This window comes from Triturus cristatus, chromosome 1_2 (genome assembly GCF_964204655.1).
Source record: "Triturus cristatus chromosome 1_2, aTriCri1.1, whole genome shotgun sequence".
NCBI classification, from domain to species: domain Eukaryota; kingdom Metazoa; phylum Chordata; class Amphibia; order Caudata; family Salamandridae; genus Triturus; species Triturus cristatus.
The window spans coordinates 978,538,384-978,562,010 of NC_140580.1; the positions used below are offsets into that span (position 1 = coordinate 978,538,384).

The 23,627-nt window shown below is 48.2% G+C and overlaps 1 protein-coding gene across 5 annotated transcripts in view; it reads left to right on the plus strand.

Moving 5' to 3' along the window:
• The window catches only part of LOC146868499 (ectonucleoside triphosphate diphosphohydrolase 8-like), a 465,720-nt gene that overhangs the window by 100,444 nt on the left and 341,649 nt on the right, over nt 1-23,627 (plus strand). For 2 of the 5 annotated variants that reach the window (XM_085610693.1, XM_085610710.1), the window contains exon 2: nt 7,008-7,074. The exons of the other annotated variants lie outside the window; for them this stretch is intronic. The gene's annotated coding sequence lies outside the window, so the exon portion shown is untranslated. The remainder of the gene's footprint in view (nt 1-7,007; nt 7,075-23,627) is intronic. 5 annotated transcript variants of the gene reach the window in all.

Genomic DNA, 23,627 nt, shown 5'->3' on the forward strand with positions numbered 1-23,627 from the left:
GCGTCATACTTTGTTGGAGATGAAACACATTTACTTCTTAATACTCTCCGGTGACCGAGTGTGTGCTGCTCGCTGTCACCCGGCTCCAACGATAGTCTGTCATCTATCTCATTAGCAGGGAGAAACGGCCAGAGCGGAACCTTATCAGCACCTGTACCTGCCTAACCGTGCCCAGACTACACCCAGAGCAGCCCTTTGCCATCTCTCACCGCTCTCCCTATCCCCACACTACCTACCCACAGATTTGGAAGCAGTGAGGTATGTTGATCAAAGCATGTCTTACCCAGAATGGAGCAGATGTGAAACCAAGACACATCAATGCCAAACAGCAGAGTAAAGAGTATTGTTTGTAGACATCCCATGTGCAGAGGCTTCACTGGCTCACGAGTCACAACCGTAAAAGAGAGAAACATGAGGCACACTATCAGAAAGCATAACTAATAACTGTAGATCAAACGGCAGCACTGACTCCGCCTTTAGGACCCTTATTGTATTTATAGAGAGAACTTGTTCTTCTTTTGTCCTCTATATCGTTGGTGTTGTCGAGGGACAGGAACATTCAGCCCAGTAGCTGGTTTCTATTTTAATGACAAGCGATCAGACGTTCAAAAGAAGGTCGTTTCTGTACCAAGGTGCAGGACTCCTTGGAACGCTTGCTTAAAAAAATGCGTCAAAACAATATTTGCCAGTTACATTTTCTAAATGTTAACTGTTTGCTGAAAACGTATTACCTCAAAACATATTTCCTTTTTTTTTTATTTAAAAGAGACGTGCATCTGCATACTGACTGGATATCTAAACATCTGACCATTTTCTGCCACGGGAGCATGGAAACTGCTTAAGTTAATGCCACCCCCAAACGACGCGAGCTCAGTGAACGCAGCCCTTACATTATCCATAGGGGTTCGGGTCCCTAAAATTTTGTTTTTTACAAAACCGGCTAGACTATGATTTTTTTTTTTACTGCAAGGTTCTCAAAATGTACCGGCTTAAAAGCTGTGGGTATTACGAACAGCCCCGAAGAGGAGCTCTTTAAATATCTCAACACTTCGGTGTACCCAGGAGCAGTATTCCTCTGCAGCAAGCAGACGTCTATTAAAACATTGAGTGCTGTGCTAAAGGTGCATGATCAATGAACGTTCCTTGTCCTGCTTACTGTCCACTTTAACACATAATTTTAATCTGCTGCTGTAAGGGAATAACAAGCATTGAAAATGCAATAGGTCTCGCCTTTGACTAAGTTAAAGCCATTTGCTTTGCTAATGGTATTGTAAAGCAAAGAAAATGGCTTTAACTTAATAAAAGGCGAGACCTATTGCATTTTTAATGCTTGTTATATTTCTGCTACTTTCTTTGCATAGTGCACGTGTGCAAAATGCATACTTGCCAAAGTCAGACCTGCTGGATTTGCCTATGCTTGGTGTCTATTTCCAGTGCACTCTTCAGGCTGCAATGTTTTCTACTGCCAAAGTGCAGATAAGTATGCGTCAATCAATCCTTTATGTCTGAGTCTGTCCAAGAAGGGTTGGTGGCCCAAAGGGTGCCACCATGAGGGGGCAGTACGCCTGTTGCAGGGGAATGAAAGGAGGCATTTCTTTTTTGCTGGACGCTTTAGCCTAATTGTGGGCTGCCACATCTTTGTGAGACTTGTAGTTGTGACTTGTACCTCGTGGTATATTTGGCAAAGTCATTTGAATGTGCTCGAGATCTGCCAGGCTGTTTTGTCTTTGTAAACAAACCTGCACTTTCTGGAGCCAAACTAAACTGCTGTGAATTGCCATCATTAACATTAACATTACAAACATTAGACAACTGAGGATTGTATAATAGAGACATGTGCTAAGTCATATTCTGGACTACTAAAGGAAAGGCGCTGAGTTGCCAAACTAACTGCAAATTGTGCGCTGTAAAAGTGCCACATAAAATAACAAACCCGTGTAGAGTTTCTAGTAAGTGTGAAAGTAGGGTGCAGTGCTTTGTAATCAGTTCCCCTGGATAGAAGGCAAACATTTACAAGATTTTAGGGCTAGTCGGCAAACCTTTACACAAATGCACTTTGTAGACTGTCAGTGATATTTCAGATTGTAGGCAGTGGGAGTAGACATGCAGGGGGTGCTGCTGCACCCCCAAGGTAAACACACTGGAGTTCAAAAGTTGTAAATTGTATTTATATAGCGCTTACTGCTCCTGACTGGGCGTTGAAGCGCTTTTCAAGGCAATACAAGGAAACAGAATTGTTTATATACAAACATTAGGTTGTGGACATTGTTAACTTTGTGTTATGTAAGAGAGACGGAAAATTGGTCCGAGGGACTGCTCTATGAAACTTAGCAATATGCTGGTGCAGGATCTGCTTATTCTCAGAAGATGAAGGAACTAACTATTTTCAATAATTTAATTTATCATTATTTAATTTGGGGATTTATTTTAAGTCCCTCCCTCCATTGTTTTCTATGGGAGAGTGTTGTAATACTAGTGGTTGGCCATGTGTGGTGCTGGAATTACTACTCTTTCTTTTTGGCAGTAGTAACTTGGAGACGTGTAAGCCTACACTGTTACTTTACACTAGGATTCTGTGAATAGCCCAAAGCAGTAGAGTTATTAAAAAGTGTAAGAGTAAACTACAATAGTAAATTACTCACATATGTAAGGTACCTTTGAGAATAGCCACAATGGGGGCTTAATTTAGAGGGCAGCATGGAATGAAACCCTCAAAATAACTCCAGGACTCAGCTGTTCACACCATGTACATGCTTCGCTTCCCCTACATCCACCTACACCCTGACCTCCCCCTGCTGGCTGCTCTCGGACACACCCCAGAGCATACTTTTTGCCTATGTGAAAATGTTTGGGAGTACCCATGAATTAGATCATAATTGAAGAACAGAAGCGTGTGAGTGTGTTCTAGCCTGTGTTTGAAGTGTTTTGGTGTCTGGATGTAGTTGGAACTGTTGAAACTGTGGCATATGCAAGTGTGTAGCTGCACTTACTCCTGTGTGTAGGAGATATGTGTGATGATAGTCATGGCTGCAAGAGCCAACACCCGCCATCTATAGAGGTCTGTGTATATACAGCTGGAACCACATAGAATGTAGGCCTAAGAAAGCACACAGAGATTAATGTAGGTACTCTTGGGAGGTGCATCTTGGGGATTTAGGCAGTTATGAGCCCAGAGGGCACATACAATGAACCCCAAAGCAGCCTCACTGGAGGGAAAAAGCCATATAAATGTCACTGTACAACAGGGCCCACAGCACCCACAACAACTTGGATCAGGACAACGGACATGCTTTGGAGGGCTGGGGCAATAATTAGAAAGATTGAAAAAAACAGATAACAGAATATATATTTTTTTCATACAGTTTCTGTCTAAATAGTGTCTGATGTGATGGTATAAATGGGCTTAACGCATTAAGAAAATAAAACAAAGCAATGTTTCTACCTTATTTATGTTTTGGGTTTCTCAAGGCTTAGTAAAGTGGTATAAAAAAGCCAATACAATGCAATGTCACTGATATTCTCTCTTAGATTCCAATGAAATGTCACATTGTCTGGGACTTATTTATGAGCCCCTTGCGACACTTTTGCGCCGCCTTTGCGTCATATTTTGAGACGCATCAGCGGAGTAAACAATGCACCATGTTGCACGATATTTACAATGTGACGCATTTAGGCAGATGCGTCAATTTGTAAACCCCTGCGCCACATTATACTTGCGCCAGGTATAATGTATGCAGGGTGGGCGTTCCCCCGCATCAAAGCCTGGAAGAAGTGGCACATTGAAATCTCTAAGAGTTCAGTGCACCACTTCTAGGACGCCATTGAGTCACAACCTTACACCTGCCTCATGGCAGGCATAAGGGTGATGCAGTGCATTAAAGATAGGCCTCCCCCACGCATTGCTGGAGTTGCGTCATGCTTGCGACACAACTCCACCAATGCATGCATTTTGCGCCAACAGATAGGTCAGGATTCCTGACGTATCTGTGTTTCTTTGCGACATGGAGTGCTGTACAATAAATACGGCGCATCCATCGTGTCGCATGGAGGGCGCAGTGAAAACTGTTGCATCTCCTTTTTTGTCGCACTGATGCGACCGTTTTTGTAAATAAGCCCCTCTGTCTTTTGTTGAAGTTAATGCACAGTGAAGAACCCCCTGCTACTTTTAGATGTGGGATCTCATAACCAGGAATTTCAGGCCAATTGATCTATCCCAAATAAATTTAAGTAGCTCAACATGACCCAATTAAAAGTTGCAAAATACTGATGGGGTGCAAACTCCACACCAGTAATTACCAGTAAGGTAACAACCCATCAGTACAGTGCAGTTCACCCCATGGAATGGATAATAACTGTGTGGACCCAGATTGGCCGGGCAGGACTCTGTATGGCATTGCCTTCTCCATGGGGTTTAATGTACACATCTAGCTAAAACAAGCATTTGCAATGCAATCGGTCTCGCCTTTGAGAACTTATATGTATTTAGCTATGCAGCACATTAGCTTGGGTGCTGACACATCTACTGTTCTCTAACATGGAGGGAAAGTAAGCACCAAACTGAGTGACATGCCAGTTTTTCGAATACGAGGGCCAATTATTCCATCAGATACAGGGCACTTCGATGGGGAGCACCTTCGCCCCGAGCGTGGCCTGTATCTATATGGCAGCATTTGAGGAGAGAGCCATTCACCACGAATCGAATCCCTACAGATCCAACATCCTACTGTGGAAGAGATTCATTGATGATATTCTGATTCTGTGGAAAGGTGACCGAGTCCACTGTGAGGAATTTTGTAAATGGGTCAACACCTTAAACCCTTATCTGCGGTTTACCCATACTATTTCTGACAAACAAATCCCTTTTTTAGGCCTCTTGATCCTACTAAAAGACCATACGATGAGCACCACACTCCATCGGAAGTCCACCGACAGGAACAGTTTGCTACACTTTGACAGCTACCACCCTATAGCTCTTAAGCAAAATCTCCCTTTTGGACAGTTCCTCCGTATTAGGAGGAACTGTAGTTCTATACCTGACTTCATAAAGGAATCTTCGATTCTGACTAACAATCTCCTGCAACGGGGATATCAGAGTCATGATGTTAAGAAGTCATTCAAACGTGCCCGCAATAACAACAGGGAAGGGCTACTGGAACCAAGGGAACGCACTATTGATGACTGCCTCACTTGTGTATCCACTTACACGCCGAATTCGGCACAACTTAGAAGCATCATTAAGAAACATTGGAACATCCTTAACACCGGGGTACTTTCATTGACTACCCCGCGGTTTGCTTTTAAACGTACTACCAATCTGAAGGACAGGCTTATACACACGAGACCAAAACCACCTAACAATATCAGACAGGCCACTCTATGGAACCTCCCTCCTGTAACGGGCCATTATCCTTGTGGCTCATGTGTAGTATGCCCTCTTACCAAAGTTACGAAAAACATTGAATTTCCTAACGGGTTCACATGGCAATACAGAACACACACTAATTGCAATACCCAAAATTGCATCGACCTAATCTCATGCCCTTGCAATCTCCCCTATATAGGGATGACTACAAGACCGGTAAAAACCAGAATCATTGAACATCGGAGCAATTTTCGGTGTAATAAAGTCAACACAAAAATGACAACACATTTCTTTGATAAGAAACACTCCCCTGGCTCTTTACAGTGGACAGTCCTCCAATCCTTTAAGAACATTAGCAAAGCTAAATTGTTCTCTGTTGAACAAAGGTGGGTTATGAGATTATCCTCCCACCTGGAAGGGTTGAATGAAGATATCCCGTGGGCTAGTCTGCTGAATACTTGAACCAGGTGATGAACTACATATTGGCTTATACAGAATTAACCATAGACTGGGAATGATAACCCTGAGCGGGACTCACATCACTGATTGATTACCCAGATGATGATGACCCGGTACAGGGTAGGCATCAATGAGCACTCACTCAGGTATATTTTGGCCTGTTTCTTCACCTCTTCGGTACCTGTATTACCCGTTACTCCATCGGCATTGTTTGACTGTGGAGTGGGCCCCTTCCAACTCTGCTGACTCTGTTTATGACAGGAATCTATTTACCCTTTACACACTGTTATTCATTTAGCCTATGACTTGAATGAGAATTGCTGGATCATGTTGTGTATTTACGTTACCAGATTCCATGTGAATCACATAAATCACGAGTACTGAGACGGCTTGAGAACGTAACCGCGTTACCTGATGAGTGTTGCTACACGGATAACGCTGGGGGTCTTTCTTACATCCCTTAACCCTTATAAATTAATTTTTTCAAGTTTTGAGCCAACCAGCAACAATACTACGTTATTACGATTACCTTCGAACAGCTAGTTTTTTGATTACCGATATGTCAGGCACGGCACCTTGTTGCTTAGTGACTGTTGCCATGAGATAGAACCAAGTAAACGATCACCTATTGGTTGACATCCCCGCCCCCGAGCATTGATTGGATGTCGACTCCAACCTGACCGGATACACGAGAGCCAACCAAAGCGGCTATACATCCCGCACACGGATCCTCCCGGACGTGTGCCGATGAGCCCTGTTTGTTGATTGGTTCCCAGCTCTTATGTATGCCCCGCGTCAGTGACCAGTGTTGTCCACCGAGCTGGCGCTGACGAAGGCTAGGAACTGAGGCATTCTACATCGCGGACTGCCGTGAGTAAAGACCACTGTCTTGGGGATACCACGGACTCCGCTAAGTTTCTCACGATCTTGTACAGAGGGCAGATTAAAACGCTATTGTTATGACAAGCAAAGATAGATAGTACTACTATTCTGATTGATATCTCATGATCTTGAAGATATCCTTCTGAGATGTATATTTCCCCTTCGGGTGAAATTGAATATCATTGTTTTTTTTAATAAGCCTGATAGCATTGCTATTTCAAGATAAACAATGTGAAAGTTAACGTTATACATATCTGATTTAGTTAATTACACTCCATGTCCGTTTTTTTTTTTGTGTCAACAGAACACTGCACTATTCAGTGTTATTGTTCAGCGCTTTCTCGCTGGAACCGGAGGCCCTTAATACCAGGGTGAGTTGTGTTTACCGATCAGGTTTTTTTCATGTTTTTTTTTTTCATATTTTTCTAACTTATCATATATTAATATTTTAAATACACCATTTCTGCAGAAGCACTTATCAGACATGAGTAATGTGTTACTTGAGTCACTGAGAAGTTTGTTTGCCACTACTTATCATGTTATGTACCTGCACATCACAAATACTGCATGACACCTTGTGGGTGCAGTTAATTAGGCGATTTGACTTAAGATTGTTTGTAGCAAATATGTCTTTTTGACTTGTATGTTTTGTCCCCTTGTCTTCTTTTTTACAGGCGTAACTATCTTAGATTTTAAAGTAACCACTTATTAGGGTGCTGTATCAGTGGTAAGTATTAGTTGCTACCACTACCAATAAGTGTGTGAACTTTTTGGTCCTGAAGAATTGCGGCCAACTTGACCGATGCAAGAAACATGTTGACCACTATTCACTAGAGCGTAATTCAGACACCCTCACTGGAAGATTACGCATTATTAAAATTTGTTATTTAGGATCTCCACTACTTACTTTTAACACACTTAGTCTCACACGCACTTCACCATAGGGCCCTCACTTGCACTCACCAACCGGCAATGAATGGAATAAAGATCTCCACTAAAAGGCGCCTATAAGGTCGCCGATCGGGGATTGCAGCGCCGCCCCGATTCGGAGCAGTCCTGATAATGAAACTTGACATCTAGGCCACCCGCTGACGATATATGACAGCTAGTTTGCCGGATGTGTGAGGGTCTCTTTCCTGAAGGAGGAATTTCCTCCTGACTCATACATTTCCACAATCCTTAACAGCCTCTTTAGGAACAGCATACCTTTGTACTTTTAGATTTATGCCAGGTATAGGAACACATAGAGAGAAATATTGCCTTTCAGAGGGAAATGGTATAGTCCAAAGCTCTGTTTTTAGTATAAAATCAGAGCCTTCGGTGGTCATATCACTGAAAATACAAGATTTGAAAAAGAAAATGTCTACGGGTGCTCATGCAAGACCATTTCTATGGACTGGAATCTAGAGAATGCTAAAGTGATTCTGGTTTTTTACTGACCTCTGCTGGTTGTTTTCTATCAAGAAAGTTGAATAGAGGCACTAGCAGAAAGCAATTCTGGTATTTTACTGACCTCTGTTGGTCGTTTTCTATTAAGACCGTTAAATAGAGGCAGTAAAACAGAAAAAAGTCCCTAAGCGGAAGCAGACAAGTCCTAGGGCTGATCTCCAACTAAAATGTTAGTCAATCTGCTGATCTATCGAGCAAGATAAACAATTAGAAACTAGAAGTGGAGCAAAAACTAAGCAGCCGGTTTCCTTGTCAACAAAGCAGCACCATATGTAAGGAAAATGTCTGTTCGCATGTTTACTTAGCACGATGGAGTGGGTCATGTGTACATAAAAAGATCATATCATACACACAGACAGATACTCAGGTCCTCGAATAACTGCATAGGCATGAGATTCGTTTGGTGGTAACAAAGTGGCCCAAGTCCACTTCTGAGCAAATGTGATACTGGTGGGATGAAATATCACAGGTGCAGCAACACGAACTCCAGTCCCCAACTTCACTCCTACTATGGGGATTGACAGCTCCAACACATGGATCCTGTCAGGGAAAGAAGTCTGACAAGTGATGCTGTCAACGTCCCCAAGGTGTCTGGGGGTAACATGATACTAGCAGATCGGGGTGAGCTGGAGGAGGTGAGGAGGGGGGAGGTTGGCGAGAGAGACTCCCTGCTTGGCGACCATAAGAGGCAGAACCCCCTTCCACCAGAAATTGACATGGGAGAAAGGCAGGTGGAGTGGTTATGGAGACCTGACCCACCAAATCGAGGTGCCCCCCCTAGTAACCCCAACTCACCACTCAGACCCGTGGCCTGCTGCAGCAAGGCTCCCGAGGTGCCGTCGATGATTTTGACGCTGCCCCGGCTGGTGACGGCTAGGATGGCGTTGAGTGCCGGGTGGTAGCTCAAGCTGTGCAGCCCTTCTTTGTCGCAGTGTAGGCAGCAGTCCCGCACCAACAGAGTTGCTTGTCCCCCTCAGCCACCACCTTCTGGGGCTCTGCCCGGACCCCCGACAGCAGCCATCCTCCCCGCAGCCCTGCTGGGGCGACCGCGGCCAGGCCCGCGGTGCTTGTACGCTCCTGGCTCGCAGATCTCTACCATTCTATCACTTCTCTGCACTTCTCTACCTGACCTATCTATCTGCACCACACCGCACTGTTTCTATCTCACTTCCCTGTATCTCTCCATCATGTATTTTACCTCTATATTAATCTCATCTCCCTTTTCTCACTTTTGTATCTCCTGCCATCTCTCTGTACCTCACCACTCTACCTATCTTTCACCCATCACTAACCACTCTCCAGTACCTCAACTGTCACTGAACCTCACTATAGAACCTCTCTCTCACTACTAAACTCCTCAATCTACCTCTTCATTCATTCACTACCTTGCATTTGGAATTCTCACTTTCCTACCTCTATTCCCTTTGTGTCACCTAAATACCTCACTCCTTTCTCAATAGCTCCATTTCCCTACCTCTACATCTTTTTCTCTAATTACCTCCCTTTCTCACTTCTGTCACCGCATCTCCTTCTTTATTTCACTGTATGGCCTTCTTTATTTTTTCATCCTTTCTACCTCAACCCTCTTTCTAGCCCTTTCTCTCTGTATATGTTTTTCTGCCTTGCCTCTCCGTTTCTACCAGTTTCCAGAGATGACCCTCTCTCTACCTCAGTATGAACCACACCACTCTTTTTTTTACACATGTCCCTCTATTTCACCTGTTTTCTCAACACCTCATCTCTTTTTCTACTCTTCACTCTTCATACATTTCTTCTTATCTCGTTACTCTCTTTACCAGACCTGTCTTTGATTTCCTCACTTCTCATTGTTCTCCTCTCTATACCTCACCAGTCTCACTAACTTGCCTCTCTCTCTATGTTTCCCACTACCTCACGTTTCTACCTGCCAACCTTTACCTCCCAAGCTCACCTTTCTTTCTACGAATGCAGCACATTGTACCGTGCAGATTTCTGGTGCAAACTCAAGTACAGTCTGCTCTCAAGTATAGGGACCTTTTGTTCAGACCGAGGCTGCGCAACAATCAGTACATTTCAATAACATAAAGCACATTCGGCACCACAAAGATGAAAGAGGGTGCTAGATTTGCAAACCATAAAGGTTAATGAAAAGATTAGCAAAACTACAAATTAGCTGTAAATCATTAGCCAATAAATGAATACATTAGTCTATATATGTCACAGCTATTCAAAATCATTATTTCAAAGACAAACTATTATAAGTTGTCTCAAATAACAGAAAGCAGACTCAATTTCCCTTGAAGGTAAAAGCCTGGGGAACAATTGGAGAATAGTCAGGCAGAAGTTGTCAGCATGAAAAGCCTCTGAAAAGCAGCATTTATGAATCGAATAAACAATCCTCTACCAAGCGGGGAAAGCCTTTGTCCAAGAGTTTAAAGTGCTTCGCGCAAGCGATAAAAGGCATCTGGGAAGGCATCTCCAGCTAAACACTGCTAACACCTTCTTAAAACAACAGAATTCTAACACTGTCAGAAACATGTCATTTCTCATTAAAAACAACAACCAATCAAGTGAGACAGATAAGGGATAGCTGCTTGCATTCACAGGCGTGGTTAAAAGGCCTCCATTCAGCTAAGAAACTCCACCAAAGCCTCCAAGAGCAAAACATGTCTTTCTACATCAGAAACGATTAAAATTAGCATTATGTTTTCTCTATTGCTGCAAGCATGGCATTTGTTAAGGGGAATTTGTTTGTCATTACAGATGTCTTCTTATTAAAGCTTCAATTTCAAGTGCTACTTGTCTTTTTTTTTAATTATCCTATGTGTTCGCTATCCTCTTTCAATCAGCTAAGCAACACCTTGACAAAGCTCAGCTGCAGCTGTAAGATAAGAACATGTCAGCAGCCAAAAGTCACGCGTGGACTGTTATCGGCTCATATCCACATTTAAAGCCTCAAGCTTACCTAACCACTCATTTCTCTCCTGGAGCGCATAACGTGAGCACCCCATTACACAAGCTTCTATTCATATTTTTTAGGCATGGGGAGATTATGGGTGTGATTCAGGGATGGGTTACTCTGTCACACACGACGGATATCCCATTAGTTGTATTAAAAATGTCATTGGATGTAATGCACTTGTAATTCGGTGGACAGGATATGTGTCACGTTTGTGACAGAGTAAACTGTCTGCTGAACTCTAAACCATTCCCTAAGTGACTTGCCTAGAATGACTGGATGCAAAGCCGAGGTCAAGATCCTAACTAGGGGGCATATTATCAACAAACGAAGTTAAAATGATCAGCGCTTTAGCGACAGAAAACTGCCGCTAAAGTGGCGATAATGGGCTTGATAATATGCCCTTAAGGATTCCAATAGAAGCCCATGTTCTGGTATCAACATGGGTTTCTATTGGAATTCTCCAGGGCATATTATCAAGCCCATTATCGCCGCTTTAGTGGCAGTTTTCTGCCGCTAAAGCGGCGATAAATTTAGCGCCGTGCTTGATAATATGCCCCATGGTTTCCCAATTCCAAAGTCGGTAGCTCTGGAGGGGCGTTGCCATGATGGTGACCGGGGCAGCCGTTTGTTCGCGATCTATGGCCTGGGCCCGCATAGCATGTTGCTCTATCCCGATTCGACTGGACACTCGATGCCTCTAATGGGGCTGGAGCAGGCGCGCAACACCCATTGGGCTCACCGGGCTTCAGCCCCCCCGTCATGTTTGTCAGCCCGGCTGAGACAGCCTCGCGGTCTGGCGTCCGTCTAATTGCAGCCGCACCTGAGTACTTCACAGGTCTTTATAAGACCATTTACTCGTTAATGAGGCTTTTGTTGTGTTTTCACCCCTTCTTACAGCCACTCTGCCTATGGCTGGAAGACTTAGCCCCCCCCCGAAATCTTTTTCAGCCCTCCCCGAAATTTGGCTCTAGTTGCCCGCCTGGGCTGGAGCAACCTTCCCTGAGTCCCGTGAAACTCCGAAGTCCACGGGCAGTCCAAAACATATTGAGGCGATTGGCCAGCGGCACATCTCCCAACGTGGCTGTGATCACTCGGGGGAAATGGCGGTGCCTGTCTGATCTGGGTGGGTGGGACTCCCCGCCCTGGTGACGCTACAAGAGTGGTCCCCTGACCCTGTGTCACCCTCTTGACGTGTAGGCATAATTACCCCCAGACTCTGAGGCGCACCTGGGGACCTTCGATGGTAAGGAAGCGGAACGCGGCCTCTGGCGGCCGATCGGGCTGTGGCACTCGCACTGGCGGTGTCTCGGCGGCCGACCCCTCAGAGGGGAGAGACACCATTGAAGACGGCAGGATGTCCAAGTCATTTTTGATTGAACGGGTGCACCTCCTGCTGGGCCCCACCGTGCTTCGTTATGGCGTGTCTCTTGAACTTTAGAGACTGAGACCTCATCCTCTAGCTTCTCAGGTCTAAAGGTCTCTGGCAATTCGAGGGCACTGCCATCAACGCCTACCCAGATTTCACCATGGAAGTACAGTGGCGACGCAACATCTACGCTTCAGTCAAACAATAACTCCGGAGCCTCAGACTGCAACATGCACGCCTCTTCCCGGCGAGGCTTAAGCTCATTGAGAAAACACATGCTTTTTCTCATCTCCCGAGGACTCTTGGACATTGTTGCACGTGAAGGGGCTGCCGACACCACCGACGAAAGAACCACAGATCGAACTGTTGTTGCTCCAAGAGGCAGCGAAATCGTCTGTCTGTTATGTACCGGGGGTACTGGGGCGTGAGCGCTCACCACGCTGGACTGCTAGCACTGGGCCTGTTAGCGTAAATAAGACGCGGGGACACCGGGGATGTAGTTCTTGGTCCGCCACCGCAGCCGTTCTGGCGTACGTGCGTGCGCGACCGACTTTCATTATCGATAGCCACGTGACCTGACGTGCACGCCCTAGGGTATCGCGTCAGTGTCACGACATCACATTCCTCCCCAACACACAAAAACAAAACAAAGTGCAATAAGACTTTCCGAAATACTCCAGGCTTAGAAATACTCCTGACCCCGATGACTACCCTTTATTAGCTCACACAACTTCAGTGCAATTAAATCAAAACAGTCTTACGTGAGATAGTCCTTAAGGCGACAGGAGGGCTCTGGATTATGCCGTACGTTGTACCTGGATGCTCCCCGGGTCGGCGAACTACCTGGACTGCCACCCACTCGGTCACTGGCGGCACTGCCTTCACAGTCCGGTGGAGCATCACTTCCGCCCCTAGGTGACGCCTTTGGTTGTTGGACTGACCGTGGAACATTAGTCTCGCTGGACCGTGGGGTGGTCCAACCCAACGCATTGTGCGTGGACACATCTGACGCCAAGGAATTTTCCGCACTCCCGGGGCCATCGCAGGAAGCCTCCTGATTCGTGCCCCCAGTTCCTGGAGACGGCTGGATTCTTTTGAAATACGACACATTCCGGGTGATTCTCTCCCCTCTCCGAACGCCTGTGACGCAGGTACCTCTGACAGCTTCCACGGTCCAGGGTTCTTTTTCAAACCTCAGCCTGAACTTGCTTCCAAGTGTTCTGTTCTTGATTAGCACAACATCACCTGGGACCATGTCAGGTGCTGCCACTCTCCGTCGGGTATCGGCATGCGCATATGCCCTCCGGCGTCGTACCAATGGAACTGTTGTCCAGGGCTTCCGGTCGCCATTCCGGGTGGTGTGGTATTGTGTCCGTGACCACTCTTCCCATCAGCAGGTGTGCGGGAGCAGCTCCCGTGGTGGAGTGAGGCGTCTGGCGGTAGCTTTGAAGGAAGGTGAAAATGGCTAGCTCCACCGACTGGTTCTTGTCGTGAGCTATGGGGATTACCTTATTGAGGATCCTCATGAACCGTTCCGCCTCCCCGTTCGCTTGAGGCCATCAGGGCGTGATTCTCTGATGACGGATGCCCAATGTTTGCAGGTACGTTGCGAACTCCTGGCTTTGGAATGGGGATCCATTGTCCGTCCGGATCTCCCTCACTAGTCCATGGGTGGCCATTATTTTTTCTAGCTTGGGAATTACCTCGCTGGCGCTAAGTGCCGACAGTATTTCCACCTCCGAATACTTCGAGTGATCATCAATGGCCATGAGAGTGTGGCGCCCGTCCGGTAGGCTGCCAAAATCAACACTTATTTGGGACCACGGGACTCTCGGCCGAGGCTCCATGACAATGGGAGCTGGTCTGGGTGCTTCCCCTGTAACTTGACACGGGTGGCAAGCACGAACTGTGGCTTCTACAAGGTCATCCATGAGGGGGAACCAGACTTTTGTGCGGAGTCTCGACTTGGTTTTTACCATGCCTTGATGGCCGACATGGGCCAAGTCTACCATCCTCTGAGTGAGCGACGTCGGTATAACAAGTCTATGCCCCCTCAGCAGGCACCCAGTGTTGTCCTCGGTCAATTCATCCCTTACAAGGTAAAAGCTGTCCATTATCTGTTGCGCCATGGGCGTCAGGCTCCTCCATTCTTCCTTTGCTCGGTTCCAGTTGTTGTTTTGGACGGCTTGCTTGGCCCTCTGCAGACACTCGTCCTGGCTGGTGGCTTGTTGGAGGCTGGCCATGGAGACAGGTATGGGACACGATCGAGCTGTGACGCATCTCACATACTCCTCGGTATCAGCTGCTTCTTCCATTTCTTGGGGAGTGGCTTTCCGAGGATGGCGGGAGAGGTAATCAGCAGGGTTCCGTGCCCCAGGTTGGTATTCTATTTTACAATTGTAGTTTTGTAATTGGAGCATCCACTTCTCAATTCTTGGTGGTGGTTTTGTAGAGGTACCTGAGAAGAGTGAGACTAGGGGCTTGTGGTCGGTTGATACCACGAAGGGTTTCCCATACACGTACAGATGAAAATGGTGACAGCCCCAGTGGATTGCGATAGCCTCTTTCTCTATCTGGGAGTACCTTTGCTCCGTCTCGGTAAGTGACCTGCTGGCAAACGCCACCGGAGCCCATTCATCTTGAGGCGTTTTCCGTTGTAGGAGAACAGCGCCCAGTCCTACCGGACCAGCATCCACGGCGATCAGTGTGAGCTTGGCAGGGTCAAAGAACGCGAGTGTCGTCGCTTCTGAGAGCGCCGCCTTGATTTTTTTGAAGACCCGGGCTTGCTCGCTGCCCCACGTCCACGGGGTGGACTCTTTTGTCAGTTCTCGCAGGGTGGCTGTCAGATTGGCCAAGTCTTGGATGAATCTTCCACAGTGGTTGACCATCCCTAGGAAGCTCTGAACCTCAGTAATGTTCGTGGGGGCGGCCGCTTCTTTGATGTCCTTCACTTTCTCGGGATCAGGGTTTACTCCGTCCGCAGAGAAAATGTACCCAAAGAATTGTAATTTGTTACACAGGAACTCACTTTTCTCGATGCAACGTGAGGCCGGCCTCTCGAATCCGACGCAGCACTTGAAGTAGTCGCTCATTGTGTTCTGGGACTGTCTTCGCATGGACCATAATGTCATCGCTGACATTGATCGCTCCCGGGATCCCCGCGATGAGTTCCTGTATTACGTTTTGAAAGACCTCGGCGGCACTTGACACTCCGAAGCTTAAACGGGTGTATCGCCGGAGTCCTACGTGTGTTGAAAACGTGGTAATGTTTCGGGAGGCTTCGTCTAGTACCAGCTGGTGGTACCCCGACCGGAGATCCAATTTCGACAACCACCTGGCGCCCGCCATTTCCCCGATTAGGTCGTCAATGGTGGGAGTGATGTGGGGCTCCCTCTTAATTGCGACATTGGGGAGTCGCATGTCAACGCATATTCTGACTGCGCCTGGCTGCTTAGGCTTCCTCGCCACCACTATGGGAGACACCCACGGGGTGGGTCCTGACACCTTCTCAATTATTCCGGCCGCTTCAAGCTTCTTCAGCTCTTCCTCCACCAACGGTCTGAGGTGGAATGCTATCCGCCGGTGTCGCAAGGCTACCGGCTGGATGGTGGGGTCGATGTGAAGGTGTATTTCTTTGCCGCGAAACTTGCCTATCCCTTGGAACACCTCTTCAAACTCTTCCAGGATGTGGTGCATGGAGTCTGGGTGCACCCCAAACGCGAAAGTCACTACTCCTAGGTCTTCCGCTGCCCGGCATCCCAGGAGCATGCCCTGGCCATCCTCCGTGACGTAGATGTTGGATGTGATCGACCGGGTTCCGTGGGAGATGACGGTCTTGAAACGTCCTCGCACTTTCAGCGGTGCCTCTTGACCGTATGCAAACACGGTTATCGTTGACGGGTGCAGAACTGATTTCGGGTGCATTGTGCTGTACAGTGTGGGGGCCATGATGTTGATACTGGCTCCGGTATCCACAACTGCGGTGATCTCTTGCGACCCTACCCAGACGTTGCATTGCGGGAGTCGTCGTGCCGTGCGCGTCGCAGTGCCTATCATGTGGATTTTGTGCACCACTCTTTCCTCCTCACCATCGTCATCCATGTCGCTGGTTGCCGGCTCTCTTTCGTCAACGGCGTTTGCTGCTGCACGGGGCTTGCGGTATCTCTTCGACCGACACCTTTTCGAAGTGGTTAAAACGACCGCACCCCGAGCATCTCTTCCCTCGTGCCGAACACTCCACCGCGGCATGTGGCAGACCCCCACAGTACCCGCATGACTTCGGTTGTTCCGGAGCGGGGGCTCCCGCCCCTTTTTTGTCCCATTTCTGTTTGGGCCTTGCCGACACCACGTTGACTGGTTCAATCTTCACTGGCGCTTGAAGAGTGGCTTCCATGTGCGCAGCACGCGCCTTCGACAGTTCCTTGGTCCGACCCATCGTTAGTATTTCCGCCAACGGTTTGCCAGATTCCTCTAGTATCCGCTCTCGCAACTTGGCTGACGCGCACCCCTGAATTATTTGCCCTCTTATTTCTTCCGTTTCGTCTCGGAAACCGCAGGTGGCTGCTAAGTTCTTGAGGCGGGCATGAAACTTATCCAGTGACTCCTCTGGGAGTTGGCGCGCCTGTCGGAATATGAATCGCTCATAGTCGCGGTTCGCCATTGTTTCAAAGTGTTCATTTAGCGCGGCTATCAGCGTAGTGTGAGTTTTAGGGGTAGCTTCTGCGAGCGTCTTAACAATATTGTGAATGTCCTTACCCCCTAGGTGGATGATCATCGCTCGTTTCTGGTCTCTATGGACTTTAGTGGCCTCAAAAAATATGCGTAGCCTGTCCTCCCAATCCTTCCATCTGGCCGCCACTGTCGACGGTGACCCCCCCACTGTGAATGGTTCGATTGGAGGTATGTTTGTCATGGCGCGCGTGTGCTGCCTCCGCTAGGCAAGACATGTTGGTGATGTGGGTGTGATTCCTCTGTGACACTCCCCTCCCTCTTGGAAGGCTGATGAGTTCAGTTCTTTATGGGTGTCAACGAGGTTCCCCTCCAGGCTATTCATGCAGTGAAATCCCCTCTCAGGGCCTCGGGCACTCCGTAATTCTCACTCAAGGGCCTCTTACTCACGGGCCTCTGTAACTCTTCCTCCGCTGGAGGGCCGGACGGGTGCTCTGCGTTCTTCACGCGCGTTCTCCAGCGCCCAGGGCTGCATCCGCGAGGTGCGGGGCATGTGGCAGTCAGCCCCCGGCAGTCACCGCGCGGGAGCCTTCCCCAAAACGCTCCAATCCGCTGCCGGGCCAAGACCATGTGGTGCGCGACGGCAGCCTCACCTCCTCGCCCGGGTGCACGTTCAGGGCGCGATGTGCCGACCCGTTGCAGCACTACACCGGGGGCAGCAGCGGGGACTCCGCGCAGGGGCACGAGCACCGCGAGACACAGGTAGCTCGCGGCCGCCACTCCCGCTTACAGCACGGTGGCGAGGGCACGCCCACCCTCGTCGCCAATTTATGTTATGTACCGGGGGTACTGGGGCGTGAGCGCTCACCATGCTGGACTGCTAGCACTGGGACTGTTAGCGTAAATAAGACGCGGGGACACCGGGGATGTAGTTCTTGGTCCGCAACCGCAGCCGTTCTGGCATACGTGTGTGCGCGACCGACTTTTATTATCGATAGCCACGTGACCTGACGCGCACGCCCTAGCGTATCGCGTCAGTGTCATGACATCACATCTGTCCACCGACCAGGCAGCCAAGGAGCAGACACAAGCGGTAGCGGAGGTGCTACATTAGAACCGTAACCCGATGCGGTGCTTCAGTTGGATCATGCCTCCGCGACTGGCTCGGACATGAATGACATGATGGACTCTCCTGCGGGAGAGCACCCTGGGCAGATATCACTCTTCGCCTGGGAGATGACCTGCTATAGTCAGGGACCCTGTATCCACCGACTAGTAAGGCCGGTGCCCATGCTGATGGGCCTGGCGGGGTATACTTTGGACAGAGCTCTGGCTGAGAAGGAAGGAGAGGGGAGGCTGGTGGTGGCTGACCACCCTGAGAGTCACAGAGGGCCCGACAGCATAGGAGCTGTCGGATATTGTCTGCCACACACCCCAGTTTACCATATTGGTCTAGAAATAGTACTTTGTTTTCTTTTTGTTTGCAGTGTTCATGATGTTAGTACAATGCCTGGACACCATGTGATGCCCGGACAGGGTGGGAGGAAAGGGGAAGTTCTTTGCAGGCTGTTTATGTTTTAGGAGCCACACACATGTACTATGCTGGCCAACACCGACACTGTTACATGCATATCCCTCCAGGTGAAGGGGCAGGGGGTTGACACTGATACATACCCACCATGGCTGCGCCTCCCCCGTGACTTGACACCACAGTGCAACCTGCTGACGTGGACTATGAGGGGCATGGCTACTCCTACGAAGGGGCAACACATTCACTCCTAACTTAAACGACGCACACAGACAGGAAACACACATGACAGTGACAGAACTACACAAACTCTGTGCAACGACGACCGTGTATGCAAGAGGAGTACTCATTCGGATTGCACCGGGGGTCCTGTTTGAGGTGGTAACGCACAGGTTGGACCTGGAGAGCTGGTATGTGGTAGTGGAGGGCCACTTGGACAGTATGTTTCTTGCTCTGCCTGCTATCTATGCCCCAAATACTAGTCACTCTGGGGTTCTTGGATGGCCCCACCCTGGCCCTCCTCCGCTACCAACACACCTCCACCATCTGGGTGAGTGACTTTAACCAGACATCGATTGCGATCACCCTCTTCCCCCTTGCGAGAGTGAGCTGTCACAGAACGACCCAGCACTTTCAGGGATGGATGACCAACAGTAGATTACAAGATATCTGGTGCCTGCACCACCCTAAGGACAGGGAGTACTCTTTTTTTAGGTCTCACCTGACCCAGCGCATGCGCTGGTCTGGCGAGACTTTTAGTGAGGGCTCAAAAAATGCTACCAGCCTAGAGCTACAGTGCATGTGCGCGGGCGCGCGCTTAGGAGCAGAGGCTGGCAAACCTCGTCATGCTCATTAAGCGCCCGCGATCACTTTCACTTTCGCCCGCGATCACTTTCGAGGCGCCCCTTTGATGTTCTCGTTCAAAGAACATCAAAGAACATGTTGTTGTGTTAATCCTTTGCTGCGCCCGTTTGACTTACATTGTGCTTTTTCTTTCCACAAACTCGATGTTTGTGTTCCTTTATTTTGAGATGCTTTTAGTATTACGGTTTTGTGACTTAAAGAACATTAAGGAAATGTTACTGTGAAACTGGACAACGTTCACAGTGTTTATTTCTGATCGCAGCGGCTGCTTCATGTCCATTGCACCATTCAGGGAATCCTTTCGTTGGCGCTTTCATGAGGACATGATGAGGAAGCTGGAAACTTTTGGCACATTCTCTTTAAAAGCTCAGCATGTTGGCGACTGGTTAATCGATTAGACCTATGTAGAGCTTTAGATCTCAAAGCGCTATGGTGGGTGCAGCAGTTACAACTCATTAAATATGGGGTGCAACTCACAAGGAGGGGGCACGTTTGAGTGCACATTGGCTGCAATCGAACTCTTAAGATGATGGGCTGTGTGTATCCATTATCAGCACTCAGTCTTCGCTAAGTGCTCTTGTTTGTTTTGTTGTTGTGTTAAGGCTTTGCTGCGCCCGTTTGACTCACAACGTGCCTTCTCTTTCCACAAACTCGATGTTTGTGTTCCTTTATTTTGAGATGCTTTTAGTATTACTGTCACACACACAACCACAACCACACACACAACCACACGCACAACCACACAACCACACACACACACAACCACAACCACACACAGAATGACACAGACAGCCACACACACACACAACCACACACATACACACAACCTCACCCACACACACAACCACACCCACACACACAACCACACACACAACCACACACACAACCACACACACAACCACACACACAACCACAACCACACACACAACCACACCCACAACCACACCCACAAACACACACACAACCACACACACACACACACAACCACACACACAACCACACACACAACCACACACACAACCACACACAAACACACACACAACCACACACACAACCACACACACAACAACACACACAACCCCACACACAACCCCACACACAACCCCACACACAACCCCACACACAACCCCACACACAACCACACACACACACAACCACACACAACCACAACCACACACACACAACCACACATGCACCCACACACACACAACCCCACACAACCACACACAACCACACACAACCACAACCACACACACACAACCACACACACAACCACACACAACCACAACCACACCCAACTACACACAACCGCACACAACCACAACCACACACACAACCACACACACACACACAACCACACACACAACCACACACACAACCACACACACAACCACACACACAACCACACACACAAAACCACACAAACAACCACACACACACAAACACACACACATACACAACCACACACAACTACACACACACACACACAACCACACACACAACTACACACAACCACAACCACACCCAACTACACACAACCGCACACAACCACAACCACACACACAACCACACACACAACCACACAACACACACACCACACACACGACCACACACACACACACACAACCACACACACAACCACAACCACACACACACAACCACACACAAAACCACACACAAACCACACCCAACCACACATCCACACACACCCACAACCACACCCACACCCACACACAACCACAACCACACACATCCACAACCACACACACAACCACACACACACACACAACCTCAACCACACACAACCACAACCACACACACACAATCACACACACACAATCACATACACACAACCACAACCACACACACAACCACACACACAACCACACACACAACAACCACACAATCACACACACACCCACACACACACAACCACACACACAACCACACACACAACCCCCCCCCACACACACAACCACACACACAACCACACAACCACACACAACCACACACACAACCACACACACCACACACACAACCACACACACAACCACACACACACAACCACACACACACAACCACACACAGCCACAACATCAAACATCAAAGAACATGTTGTTGTGTTAATGCTTTGCTGCGCCCATTTGACTTACATTGTGCTTTCTCTTTCCACAAACTCTATGTTTGTGTTCCTTTATTTTGAGATGCTTTTAATATTACGGTTTTGTGACTTAAAGAACATTAAAGAAATGTTACTGTGAAACTGGACAATGGGGTGCAACTCACAAGGAGGGGGCAGGTTTGAGTGCACATTGGCTGCAATCGAACTCTTAAGATGATGGGCTGTGTGTATCCATTATCAGCACTCAGTCTTCGCTAATTGCTCTTGTTTGTTTTGTTGTTGTGTTAATGCTTTGCTGCGCCTGTGACTTACAATGTGCTTTCTCTTTCCACAAACTCGATGTTTGTGTCCCTTTATTTTGAGATGCTTTTAGTATTACTGTCACACGCACAACCACCCACACGACCACACACACACCCACAACAACAACCACAACCACACAACCACTACCACACACAGAATGACACATACAACCACACACACACACAACCACACACATACACACAACCACACACATACACACAACCACACCCACACACACAACCACACACACAACCACACAACCAACCACACAACCACACACACAACCACACACACACAACCACACACACAACCCCACACACAACCACACACACACAACCAAACCACATGCACAATCACACCCACAAACACACACACAACCACACACACAACCACACCCAACCACACAACCACACACAGAAACACACAACCACACACAACTACACACACACAGCCACACACACAGCCACACACACACAACCACAACCACACACACCCACAACCACACACACAACCACACACACAACCACACACACACAACCACACACACAGCCACATACACAACCACATACAACCACACAACCACACACAACCACACACAACCACACACAACCACACACAACCACACACAACCACAACCACACACACAACCACACAAACAACCACACTCACACACCCACAACCACACCCACAACCATACACACACACCCACAACCACACCCACAACCATACACACACACCCACAACCACACCCAACCACACACACAACTATACACACACAACCACAAACACACACAACCACACACAACTATACACACACAGCCACACACACACACAGCCACACACACACAACCACACACACACACAACCACACACACACAGCCACACACACACAACCACACCCACACACACACAACCAAACACACAACCACACACAACCACACATCCACACACACACCCACAACCACACACACACAACCACAACCACACACACAACCACATACAAAACCACACACCACCACACACACAACCACACACACAGCCACATCCACACACACACACAACCACACACACACAACCACACACACAACCACACACACAACCACACATACAACCACATATACACAACCACAACCACACACACAACCACACACAACCACACACACTCTGGACTCCCTCTGGGAGGTTCTCATAGTGGCTCTCCCAAGCTGGGTCAGGGCCCGCTAGATGTCTGGCCATATAGACTGTTGTCACTCTTGTACCTTGACTAGAAATACAAGAGAAAGCTCTGGCAAAGTGGATGCTGCCTATTGTTGGAACACTTGTGCATACGGATCAGAATGAGTTAATTCTGGGCCGCAACACCTTTCTTAACATCTGTCACCTTCTTGGACTTCTGGGTGACCCCCCCAGCCAGTACCAGGGTTCCAGTGGCGGTCTTGATTGATATCGATTGATATTGACATATTGGAGTGAAATTATCGGTTTGCTACCCTAGAGGCGATGCACTTCAGCCCAGGACACCTGAGGTGGCTACATGCATTATACAGCCAACCAGTGGCGCGGGTCAAGACGAGGCAGATGCTATCCAGTAGCATTGACATACAATGGGGCACTCAACAGGGGTGCCCGTTATCAACGATGATTTTTGCTTTAGTCATGGAACCATTGGCCTGTACATTGCAC